At 34.7% G+C, this 13932-nt stretch overlaps 1 protein-coding gene across 2 annotated transcripts in view; it reads left to right on the top strand.

Annotated features, from left to right (window-relative positions):
* The window catches only part of NETO2 (neuropilin and tolloid like 2), a 77693-nt gene that overhangs the window by 26081 nt on the left and 37680 nt on the right, over positions 1 to 13932 (top strand). The window lies entirely within an intron of this gene.

Raw genomic sequence — 13932 nt, 5'->3', positions numbered from 1 at the left:
CAAAGGCCTCAGAGTTGGTCATAGCAGTGTCAAAACCAAAAACACAAATATTTAGAGTTTTAGTTGTGTTCTCACCTTGTTCTCTGCTAATCATGTAGAGTTTCTTTTTGGAAAGCACCAAAGGGAAGGGTGTTTTTTAAAAACTCTGACAAATTGAGACTGGTTGCTAACCACTTTTGCTTTTTTGCTTTTAATTTACTTCTAGGAATATTAATAGAGTTAAAATTATACTTTATGTGTATTTGTACAAAGAAAGGGGAGAGTGACATTAAGAGAACAAACCTTTAAAGAATTATGAAAATCAAATATAGAGATATGGTGGTAGAATGGATTAGATAGCCTGAAAACCTGTTACAAAAGATGTGGAAACATTGGGTAAAATGTAACAAATATCCTTTCAAAAGTACAGATAAACTCCAAAAAAATGTAAAAAGTAATTCTTACAGACTAGAAATGAAGAGAGAACTATAAATCATATTAATAAACTGAAAACTGATGGTATAAATATAATACCCCTTGCTCACATCAGTAACCGGTGACTACTCAGAGTAGATATACCAGGAGCTTCGTATTAATACCCACACTGAGACATAAAAAGCCTGGAGTTCATGTGATCTTTGTGAGATCCCTCACATAGCGCTGGAATCCTCAAAGGGAGATGATTGTCATGAAATGAATGGTGGAGTAGAAAAAAAATCTTCCAACAGAATAGGTTGATACCAAAAATCTTAACTTTCTGAGCTTAGTCTACGGATGGGTGTGAAGCTAGGGTCTCCTCTAAAACTTTACACCTAGAAACCTGTCCTAATTAGAATTTAGGATGTGATTTTGCATTTCATGCTCAATCTAGCAACCTCTTAGCCCAAAAATTAACAAAATGGTACTGGACTCAAAAAAACATTTTGAGGTATCTGGCAAAAATAAATACAGAAATAACCATAGAGACTACAGGATTGTCATAAATAAAACACAGCTTCATAAACTTAAATTTAAATATCATAAACACCTTCATAAACTCATAACCCAAAATTAGAAAACACAGCCCACAAGTAAGACAGCAGATAAAACAAACAGCAGGAAATTTAGATCCCCAAGAACTTGAGTGTTTTGAATATCCTACAAGAAAGAATTAAAAAGATGAGAGGAAAATGACCAGATACACTTTTAAAATAACTACAAAGAACTTCCTCTAGTAAAAAGTAAAGTTACTAAAAGGTAGATCTGAGAAAATTACCCAGAATGTAGCTGTGGGGTGGGGAGGGCAGTTTATTAAGAAAACTTTCCAAAAATTGACAAAAGGTGTTGACATGCAGTGATTCCCAAAGCAAGGAAAAAAATATTCTTTTTTAATGGACACCCAGTTACACTGGCTGAGAGCCAGTTACATTACAGACAAGAAAATCTTTTAAATGACTAGAGAGAAAAGAGAGGTCGCCAACAAAGAGTAACATCAGAATCATCAATACGAAGCCAGAAGACAGTAAAAGAATGTTTTCAACATTGCTGAGAAAAAAATTAATAACTGGTAATCTAAATTCTGAAATTCCATATCCAAGTAAACTATCAATCAAGAACGTGCACAAAATTAAGATATTTCTGGGTAAAAATAATAAATGGACCTAATGCTACAGTTAGAAACCAAATATATTTTAATTTAGGATAACAATAGGAAATTTTGAAAATACAAAACCAAGAAAGGAACACCAGACTAATAGCAAAAGAGAGCTAATAAAGCTATTAAAATAAAATCAAGAAGGTCACTAATTCACAAAAAAAGATAATTTTAAGTTTTATGTATTAATATATTATCAAAATATACAAAATATGAATTGCCAATTGCTGGGAGAAATTGACAAATCCACAATTATAGTGGGTAGATTTTCAGTTCTCAGTACTTAATCATAAAAAAATTCTTGATGCTCAGAATATTTAAAATACACTGTGCCTAATGGGATGTGGTATCTTGCTCCCAACATGAAGAGAATACGCATTCTCTACAAGCACTCATGAAACTTTATAAAGACTCACCCATATGCTAACTAAAAAAAGGAAGTCTGAAATATATGCCAGTGTTTGGTATGCAGAGCATCCTTGAACAAAAATGCGATTAAACTAAGAACCAGCAACCAAAAGATAACTTTAAAGCCCTATATGTTTGGAAATTTAATGATACACGCTTAGTAATTCATGGGTCATAAAAGAAGTCAGGATGGAAAATCAAACACTGAAATTTAAAACTCAATAATGAAAATACTGCATATCTAAATTTGTGGGATGCAGCTAAAAGTACTTTGAGGGAATTTGTGACCATAAATGCTTCCTTAAAAAGAAGAAAAAGAAATTCAGTGAGCTAAGATTCAATTCAAGAAGTTAATAGAAGGGCAAAAAAATCTCAGAGTAATTTAAAAAGCAGAAATACGGAAACAAAGTTACAAAAAGAATCAACAAAACCAAAAGCTGGCCCTTTGTAAAAGATAGTAAGCATACATCTGGCAAGATTGACTTGGAAAAAAAGACAAATAATATTAGAAAAGGAAAAGGTAATGAATTAACTACAGCAGAGATTAAATACTATAAAATAGACTATGAAGACCACTGAACAACAACAAAATCCTGAGTATTTCTTCAATAAATAACTGACAAAGGGAAAAAGAAAAACATCAGGGGAATTTACAGATTAAAAGAAATGAATTGACAATTGCTGGGGGAAATTAAACATGTCATTGTTGACATGAATTAAAAGGCAAATGAACTTGTGGATTCAAATTATAAAAAGGGACATTCAGAGATAATTAGAAGTCTGAAACTGACTGGCATGTGATACAAAGAAATTATTCACTGGTTTGATAACAGGATTGAGGTTATTTTTTAATTGGTCTGTTTTTCATGAAATGGAACTGTTTTTCATGAAATGCTGTTCTCAGATTTGTCTCAAATAATATGTGAGAGGTGGAAGTGTGGAGGGATATAGTTAAAGCATGATTGGTTCAGTTGATAATTGTTAAAGTTAGGGGATGGGTTTATGATACTGTTTTGTCTGTTCTGGCATATTTGAAATTTTCCATAATCAGAGTTTTTTAGACTATAAGAGAATATTATGAATAATATTTTGCTAATAAAATTGTAAACAGTCTAATGGACAATTTCCTGAAATACGTAATGTATGTGTGTGTGTGTGTGTACATACAAATTTAAATATATATATGTAATATACCAAAATTACATCAAAGAAATAGAAACTCTTGCCACATTAACAAAATTGATTTTGTATTTAAAATATTAGCAGAAAAACTGGCCAGATTAAATTCTACCAAATACTCAAGGACAATGTCATATAAACTGTCTTAAAAACTGAAGATTTAGAAAGAACATTCTACAGCCTGTTCTATCAAAACTAAATAGATAGCATAAGAGAATTATAAACCAGGATTATTTATAAAATGAAGTGGGGAAAAAAAGACCCAAAAAACTAAGCAATAACAAACTAAAGAAAGTGGTTTTTTTGTTTGTTTTTAAGAAATCATGACCAATATGGACTTATCCTAGAAGTTTTTGGACATCTTAATATAAGAAAATCAAATGATATAGTTTATCATTTTAACAGGTTAAAGGAGAAAATCCAAATATATCAATATATGCAGAAAAAATATTCAATAAAACTTAAAACCTATTGATAAACAAAAAGCTCGAAAAATTCCAACATAGGAAGATGCATCTTCAGCATAGTGAAGACTATTACTAAAACCCTAAGACAACATCATAACTGTGGTATCTTAAAGCCATTTCCTTTAACCTCATGAACAAGTCAAAGTTGTTTATTGTCAATATTTTGCTTGATGGTGTTCAGAAATCTTAGTCAATGCAACAAGGTCAGAGAGAAAAAAATAATTTTATCAATTATAAAAATAAGTTGCTTTTCTGTACGACAACCAAAAGCAGTTTGAAAATAAAGCTTTTTAAAACGCCATTGCAATAAGAACAAGTCATAAGGTATCAGGAAGTAAATTTTAATATGATATTGAAATACATAAAAGAAGGCCTAACAGAAATCAGGAGGGAGAGAGACACACTGTTCTTGTGGATAGGAAATTCAAATTCACAAAAATGTTCATTATTCTCAAATCTATCAATTTAGGATAGTACCAATCCAGATCTCAGGAGGACTATCTTTGGATCTTAATAAGCTAGTTTTAAAATTCACATAGAAGAGGAAACAGTCCAGAAGAACCATGGTAATTTTGAATAAAAACGAAGTGGGGATATTTAACTTTCAAGATAACAGTTGTGGTAGTTGGAGAGAATGCAGTTGTCACTGGGTTGTACAAACTAGTAAAACTGAATAAAATGTGTGAAAATGGAACTACATGTATGGAAGCTTGGTATACAGTGTTACAAATGTGTAACATTCCAGATCAAAAGGAGACACTTGATAATTGACACTACAGCAACTGACTTGATGTTAAATCCCTTAGACTTGATATAAAATCAATTCCTAAATATTAAAACTAAAAGTTAAAGAAATTCTAGGAGTATAGTTCTATAACCTTTGGTTAGGAAACAGTTTACTAAAAACAGAAGACACAATGTACATACCATAATGATAAAATTAATCAATTTTACTACATTAAAATAAGCTCAACTTCCAGAACCAACCAAGAGAAGTACTACAGCTTACCTCTCTTATTAAAACTAAAACCCCTGGATGGAATATAAAAAGCAACTACATGAGCATTCTGAAAAGTAACCATAACAAGGCAAGTATGGGAAGAAAGTCAAAACTTTAATGCCCCATAAAGGGGGTAAGAGTCACATTTTTTTCCTCCTTCCTTGTCTCCCAGGCTCATTCATAGAACTCACAGTGGTACAGAGGCAGGAACTCAGAATGTGCTCTAGCCAGAGGACTGAGAAAGTCCTTACAAACTGGAGAATGAGGAGGGGTCTCTGGTTCTTCGTTTCCTCTGTACTAGTTGTTTTCAAGGTCAGCCACCTGGGAAGGTCCTGCAGTGCAGCAGCTACAGCAGCAACTAAAACCCCAATTGAAACTCCATTGCCTTTACCAGTGGGACTGGGTAAGGATATGATGATGCCTAAGAGAGTATAGAGGGGGACTCCACATTATTTTCTTCCATCTCAGTCACTCAGAACTCACAACAAGTTAGGCGGCTGAAGTACTGAGGAAAACTTAACTGTTCTGGACATCAGAGGAACTGGGAAGAGGCGACCATGTTATTCAGAGAGTGTGAAGGACGGCGTGGACAGCAGGGAGTTAGAGGCAGGAAAGCATTAATTCCAGCTCACTCCCAAGGTGTGTGTGCACAGAGCATGGCACAAAGAAACATGGCACTGGTGTCCAGAACCACATTACAGTATAAACCGCTGCCCACGTGCCTGAGTGGGGCATGCCTTTAAAACTGAATCAACACCAGAACCACCACCCGTGAAAAGTGAGACAGTACATGCAGTCTGAACCTAACTGGGTAGATTGCCTGACAAAGTAAACAAAACCCAACATTTTCTGGGGATTTTTAAGAGGACCCAAAGCCTAATACTATATTTGAAATGTCCAGGATATAATAAAAATTTCTATAGAAACAGGGAAATGTGATTAATTCTGAAAAGAAAAAACAGTCAACAAATCCCAACCCTAACAGGACCTAGATAATGGAGTCATCAAAGATTTTAAAGCAACAATATAACAATGTGAGATAAAGGTAAACACTCCTGAAATAAATGGAAAGATAGACTTCAGCAGAAAAACAAACTGTAAAGAACCAAGTGGAAATTTAGAACTGAAGATGAAGACTATCATTTTTGAAATTAAAAAAAATATTCATTGTATGGGTCCAATGGGAGAATGTAGATGATTCAGAAAAGTAAGTAAACTTAAAGATAACTCAGTAGAAACTGTCTACTCTGAAGTAATGAGAAAAAGACTTGAAAAATTAATAGAGCCTCAGGGACCTATGGTACAGTTTCAGAAGGCCTAAAATTCATGTCACTTAAGTCTCAGAAGGAGAAGAGGAAGAGATAGTTACAGAAAAAATATTTGAAGAAATAATTGCTAACAATGTCCTAAATTTGGTGAAAGACATAAATTTACAAATCTAAGAAGCAGCAACTACCAAAGAAGATAAAAATGAAAAACAAGGCCTACACACATCAAAATCAAACAACTTAAAACCAAAGATTGAAAATCTTGAGATCTGACAGAGAAAAATGATGCATTTTGTGTAAGGGAACAACTATTTGAATGACTGTGGATTTCTCCAGAAATCATCAAAGCCAAAGACAGTACATCAAAAATCTTTAATTGCTTAAAAAAGAAAAGAAAACCTGTGAACCTCAGAATTTTGTATTCAAAAATACTCTTTTAGAGCAAAAGGGCAAAAAAATTCATACCCTTATGAAGACAAACAGAATTTGTTGCCTGTCAACTTGCTATAAAATAAGTGGTGCTAAAAGAAGTTCTTTAGATAACAGAGAAATAATTCTACAAAGAATCTAGAAACTTCATGAAGGAAGCCAAATAAATGGTAAATATCTGGATAAATGTAAACCTTTTTACCAACATCAGGAACAAAAGAGGATATCACTACAGACCCCACTAACAGTAAAAAGAATAATAATAAGATACAGTGAACAGCTTTATACCCCAAAATAAGATGACTTGGATGAAATGGACAGATTCCTTAAAAGCCACAAGCTGCCCAAACACATCTAAGAAGAAATATGTAACTTGAATGGCCATATATTTATACAAAAATATTAAAATTTTCTCTTCCAGGAAATAAAAAAGGAGGAAACACTTCTAAACTCCTAAGACCAGCATTACCCTGATACCACCACACAAAGACATTATAAAGAAACTACTGACCACTATTCCTCTATGATACTGTTATTTATAATAAGAAATAAGTGTTTGGTCTTCATCATCATTTCTGGCACAGAGCTCCCAAAATCCTTGGTCTTTTCTGAGTGATTAGAGCATTAGGAGCATCTTTTGTCCTCATCCTGAAACACTCCTAAAAATGTTTCCAGGCCATAAAAGTGAAATAGGTGTCTTGTTATTCATAACTAGCTCCTTTCAACAATAGCTAAGTCTATGTTAATTAGGTAACCTTTGAAAATCTGCTAAAGATGGGGACTGGTTACCAGGGGAACCAACCATGAATGGAGAATTGAACTTTTAGTCCCACCCCCTGATTTCTGGGGAGGGGAAAGGGGCTAGAGATTGAATCAGTCACCAATGGCCAATCATTTAATCAATAGTGCATACGTAAGAGCCTCCATAAAAATTCAAAAAGAGGGTGTTCAGAGAGCTTCCAAGTTGATGAACCAGAGTGCTTCCACATGCTATTGTTCTAGATCCCAAGCCCCATCGGGACAAAAGCTGCTGTGTTCAAGACCTCATCCTATGTCTCTCTCCATCTGATTATTGATCCATATCCTTTATTATTTGTTATACCTGGTAATAAACCAGATATATGGTGAGTAAACTGGTTTCCTGAGTCCTTTAAGCTGCTAGCAAATTAATTGAACCCAACAAGGGAACCATGGAAACCTTTGATTTACAGTCATTCAGATAAAATCACAGGTGACAGCCTGAACTTGCTGGTGTCCAAAGTGGAGGACAGTCTTGTGGGACTGAGTCCCCAACCCTTGGAACTTGATGCTGTCTCTGGGTAGATAGTGTCAGAATTGAGCTGAATTGTAGGACACCCAGCTGGTTCCAAGAATTGCTTGGTGGTGTGGAGGTGTTACCAGAATCATTGCTCCAGAAAGTAGAGGCAAAAATCCTCAACAAAATATTAGCCAGTCTAATCCAGCAATTTATAAAAAATTTAATACTTTTACATGATCACAACCAAATATAATCACAACCAATTGTGTTTATCCCATGAATGCAAGACTGGTTCAGCATTTGAAAAATCAATGTAATTCACCATATAGACTAAAGAGGAAAAGCTCCATAATCATCTCAATTTGTTAAAAAAATCAGTACCCATTCATAATAAAAGTCTCAGAAAAATAAAAACAGAGCATAACTTCTCTAACCTGGTAAAGGGCACCTATAAAAACCTACAGCTGACACCATACTTAATGGTGAAAATCTGAATGCTTTCCCCCTCAAAATTAGTAGCAAGGTAACTGATTCAACACCATACTGGAAGTTGTAGACAGTGCTAAGGGGTAGACTTTAAAGCTTTAGTCATCAAGGCAGTGCGGTACTGAGAGGACAGACACATAGATCAGAGTAGAATCCAGAAATAGATCCATACCAATATAGTTAACTGATTAATTTTTTAGAGATACATAGGAGAAAGGATAGTCTAACAAATGGTACTGTAACAATTGTATAGCCATTTGCCAAAACTAAAAAAAAATGACCTACACCTAATTCCTTATACAAAAATTAACTCAAAATGGATCATAAACATAAGCATAAAATTATAAAGCTTTTAGAAGAGTACAGGAGAAAATTTTTTTGACCTTGGTCTAGTCAGAGAGTTCCTAGGTACAACATCAAGGGAGAATCCATAAAAGAAAAATTTACAAATTGAACCTCATTAAAATTCAGACTCTCTCTGTAAAAGACGTGGAGTGAAAAAAAAAAAGCCACCAACTGGGAGAAAATCTTTGCAAATCACTTGCTGAAAGACTTCTTTAATTCAGAACTCAAAACTTGTCAATAAGGAACTCCCCAATTTAAAAATGGTTAGGAGATTTGAACAGAGACTTCACCAAAAAGATTTAACATTATAAAAATTCAAATTAAAAGCACAATAAGCTTGACAGAAAAGTGATGGCAGAGTAGAAAGGCAAGGTGGAAACCACCTCCAACAAACACATAAAGCAACTACAGCAAATACAACTAAACCTGAAACCAACCCGAAGACTACAGAACAGACCACCTACGCTTGGTGAAGAAGAAAAGACCACACAGAAAAGGGTGAAGTGGCAGAGCCACCATCTGGTTGGACCCAACTCCTTTCCTCATCCCAGACCACAGGTGGGAGGAAGAGGAATGGAGTGAGAAAGGGTCAGGTACCCAGAATCTCTGCACACCTGACCCTGGAGATCTGCTCTAGGAACACGAGTCCACACTGCTTTGAGTTCTGGCGATTGGCAGGCCTGGACACCAGGGCCAACACTCTGGATGGCTGAGACTCCAACTGCTTGTGGAGGACAGGCATGCTCCACCAGTCCTGCTGAAACCCAAAACAGAGGTGGAAGTTTGAAAGGTTTGTAGCAGTGGGAGGAATGCCAGAGGGACAAGGATGGATGGAGCTGTCTCCACAGGAGAATAGGCAGGTGGAAAATACCTCCCCAGACCTCTGTCAGCCCAACAGGCCAGGCGCTCATGGGAGCCCCAGGCACTCCATCTCCCCTCACTGGCGGTTCATCCATATAGTGAAATTATTCAGCAATAAAAAGGGATGAACAATAGGTACATGCAGTAAAGTAGAGATTCTCAAATGCTTCATGCTTAGAGAAAGAATGCAGACTCATTACATACTGTGTGATTTTATTTATATGAAGTTCTGTTAAAGCTAAACTGTAGGACAGGAAAAGATCATTGTTTGCTAGGAATCAAGATTGGAGATGGATTTTGACTGCAAAGGAGCATCATGAGAGAATTTGGAGACAGATGATAGGATTGTCCTTTGTAGCCACACGACTAAGCTTTTGTCAAAGAATTTTACTATATGTTACTTGAATAAGGACCTAGAGTCTTGACATGACAGTGTCAGCAAGGATTGAGTAATGGAGATGTTCTTAACTTGCTTTAGAAGGATAAACTTCCACAACCACTGTGGAAAGCCTTTTGGCATGCTCCGGTAAAGCTGAAAATGGTCATGTCCTACAACCCAACAACTACACTTCCAGATACATAGCCAAATGAAATCATCATACATGAGCATAATGAGAATACAAGCATGTTTACTAGAGTACTATTGAACATAAGAAAATGCAGGAGCAAGCTAAATTTCCAAAAGGAGAAGGGATAAAGATTAATTTTTAAAAATGTTTAAATACAAAACAGCACTATATATTTTTATAGATACATAATTATGAAAATATAAAAATTAAACTCAGGGTTTGTAGGAAAGATAATGGGACCATAGTATTCACCTTTATCTGTAACACTGTAGTTTTTATCTTTTTATTTGACAATATTTAATAATTAAGTATTTAAATGTTTAAGAAATTAAATATTTCTTAGATCTTGCTCTTTTTTGAAATATTTCATAAGGAAATAATTCTATATTTGTGAATATTTTAGAGTGTTATCTGAAATGTTGAATATTGGACAGTGTTACACTTAATAAAAGTAAATCTTTTTTAAAGTTAAAAACCAATAAATATTACACAGTTGACATGGGCATTTGGTCAATTTTTTCTTTTGTTTGTTTAATTGATATACACTATTACCTTAGTTTCAAGTATACAACATGGTGGTTCATGCAATTACCCACATTACCAAATTCTCACACCCAGCAGTACAGCTACTATCTGTCAACACAAAAAGATGTTACAGAACCAATGACTATATTCTCCATGCTGTACTACCATCCCTCTGTCCAACATATATTATGATTGAGAATTTTTGTGCTCTTTTATCCCCCTCACCCTCGAGGGCCCTCTCACCTACCCCAGTCCCTCTCCCATGGTAACACTAGTCCCTTCTCAGTATCTATGAGTCTACTGCTGTTTTGTCCCATTTTGCTTTGTTTTTATATTCCACGTAAATAAGTGGAATCATAAGTGAAATCATAACGTATTAGTTTTTCTCTGCTTAGCTTATTTCACTGAGCATAACACCCTCTAGATGCATCCATGTTGTTGCAAAATGTCAGGATTTCTTTTCTTTTTATGGCTGAATAATACTCTATTGTGTTATGAATCACATGTTTTATCCATGCATGTATTGATGGAAACAGGTTGCTTCCATATCTTGGCTATTGCAAATAATGTGGCAATAAACATAGGGGTGCATATATCTTTTTCGATCAGGGATTTTGTTTTCTTCAGGAAAATTCTTTAGACATGGAATTGCTGGGTCAAATGTATTTCTGTTTTTAGTTTTTTGAGGAGTCTCCATACTGCTTTGCATAATGGTTGAACCAATTGACATTCCCACCTACAGTGGGGTTCCATTTCTCCACATCCTCGCTAACACTTGTTATTTCTTGTCTTTTGGAGAGTGGCCCTTCTGACTGCTGTGAGGTGACATCTCATTGTAGTTTTGATTTGCATTTCTCTGATGATGAGCAATGTGGAGCATCTTTTCAAGTGCCTGTTGGCCATCTGTATTTCTTTGGAGAAATGTCTGTTCAGGTCCTCCCCCCATTTTTAAATTGGGTTATTTGTGTTTTTTTTTTTTTGGTGTTGAGGTATATAAGCTCTTTATGTATTTTAGATGTTAACCCTTTATCAGATAAATCATTTATGAATATATTCTCCCATACTGTAAGATGCGTTTTTGTTCTGTTGATGGTGTCTTTTGCTGTACAGAAGCTTTTTAGTTTGCTATAGTACCACTTGCTCATTTTGTATTTTGTTTTCTTTGCCTGAGGAGATGTGTCAAGTAAAAAATTGCTCCTATTTGTGTTCAAGAGATTTTACCTGTTTTCTTCTAAGAGTTTTAAGTTTCATGTCTCTCTTTAGGTCTTTTGTCCATTTTAAGTTTACTGTTGTGTGTGGAGTTAAATAGTGATCCAGTTCCATTCTCTCACATGTAGCTGTCCAGTTTTCCTAACACCAGTTATTGAAGAGACTTTTTCCCATTGTATGTTCATGGCACCTTTATCATATATTACTTGACCATATATGCATAGGTATATATTTGCTCTCTCTATTCTATTGATCTATGGGTCTGTTCTTATGCCAGTACCATGCTATTTTGATTACTGTAGCTTTGTAGTATAGCTTGAAGTCAGGGAGCATTGTATCCCCAACTTTATTGTTCTTCCTTAGGATTGCTTTGGCTATTCAGCCTTTTGTGGTTCCATATGAATTTTAGAACTGTTTGTTCTAGTTCATTGAAAAATGCTGTTGGAGTTTTGATGGGAATTGCATTGAATCTGTAAATTGCTTTGGGCAGGATGGTCATTTTGACAATATTAATTCTACCTATCCATGAGCATGGGGTAGATTTCCACTTATTTGTGTCTTCTTTAATTTCTCTCAGGAGTGTCTTATAGTTTTCAGAGCATAGGTCTTTCACCTTCTTGGTTAGGTTTGTTCCTAGGTATTTTATTCTTTTCGATGCAGTTGTTAATGGAATTCTTTTCTTGGTTTCTCTTTCTGCTAGTTCATTGTTAGATTATAGGAATACAACAGATTTCTGTGTATTAATTTTGTATCCTGCAACTTTGCTGAATCCAGTTATTAGTTCAGATAGTTTTTTGGTGGAGTCTTTAGGGTTTTCTGTGTATAATATCATGTCATCTGCAAATGGTGACACTTTAACTTATTCCTTATTTATTTGAATGCCTTTTATCGTTTAGTGTTTTCTGACTGCCATGGCTGGGACTCTGTTGAATAAAAGTGGTGAGAGTGGACATCCTTGTCTTCTTCCTGATCTTAGAAGAAAAGGTTTCAGCAGCTTTTCACCAGTACATATGATGTTAGCTGTGGGCTTGTCATATATGGCCTTTATTATATTGAGGTATGTACACTCTATGCCCATTTCATTGAGAGTTTTTATCATGAATGGATGTTGAATTTCATAAAATGGCTTTTCAGCATCTATTGAGATGATCATGTGGTTTTTATCCTTTTTGTTAATGTGGTGTATGATATTGATTAATTTACAAATATTATACCATGTATCCCTGGAACAAAACCCACTTGGTCATTATGGATGATCCTTTTGATGTATATTTGAATTCAGTTTGTTATTAATTTGTTGAGAATTTTTACATCTATGTTCATCAGGGATATTGGTCTCTAATTTTCTTTTTTATGTGTGTGTGGTGTCATTGCCTACTTTTGGTATTAGAGTGATACTGGCCTCATAGAATGAGTTTGAAGATAGTCCCTCCTCTTCTGCTTTTTGGAATGCTTTAAGAAGGATGGGTATAGGTCTTCTTTAGGTGTTTGGTAGAATTCAGCAGTGAAGCCTTCTGGTTCTGGTATCTTGTTTTTGGGGGAATTTTGATCACCAATACTAGTTTATTGATGGTAATTGCTCCATTCAGAGTTTTCTGTTTCTTTCTGGGTCACTTCTTGGAAGGTTGTATTTTTCTAGTATGTTGTCCATTTCCTCTAGGTTGCCCAATTTATTGACATATAAATTTTCATCATATTCTCTAATTCTTTTTATTTCTGTGGTATCTGTTGTGACTTCTTTGGTTCTGATTTAATTTATTTGTATGCTCTCCTTTTTCTTGATAAGTCTGGCTAGAGGTTTATCTGTTTAATTTCTCAAAGATTCAGCTCTTAGTTTCTTAATTTTTTCTATTGTTTTATTCTTCTCTATGTTATTTATTCCTGTTCTGATCTTTATTATGTCTCTCCTTCAACTAACTTTGTTTTCCATTTGTTCTTCTTTTTCTAGTTTCTTTGATTGTGAGTTTAGACTGTTTATTTGGGATTGTTCTTGTTTCTTGAGGTAGGCCTGAATTGCTATGTACTTCCCTCTTAGAACAGTTTTTGTGGCATCACACAAATATTGGACTGTTGTATTTTTGTTTTCACTGGTCTCCATGTATTGCCTTATTTCTGTTTTAATTTGGTCATTGATCCATTGATTATTTAGAAACTTTTTGTTTAGCATCCACATGTTTGTAGGATTCTCTATTTTCTTTGTGTAATTTATTTGTACTTTCATACCATTGTGGTCTGAGAAGTTGCTTGATAAAATTTAAATCTTCTTGAACTTATTGAAGCTCTTTTTGTAGCCTAGTATGTGATCTATTTTGGGAA

The sequence above is a fragment of the Manis javanica genome, chromosome 17, assembly GCF_040802235.1.
Source record: "Manis javanica isolate MJ-LG chromosome 17, MJ_LKY, whole genome shotgun sequence".
NCBI classification, from domain to species: Eukaryota; Metazoa; Chordata; class Mammalia; order Pholidota; family Manidae; genus Manis; species Manis javanica.
The sequence above is the reverse complement of the archived record's forward strand: the minus strand, read 5'-3'. Positions and strand labels throughout refer to the sequence as shown.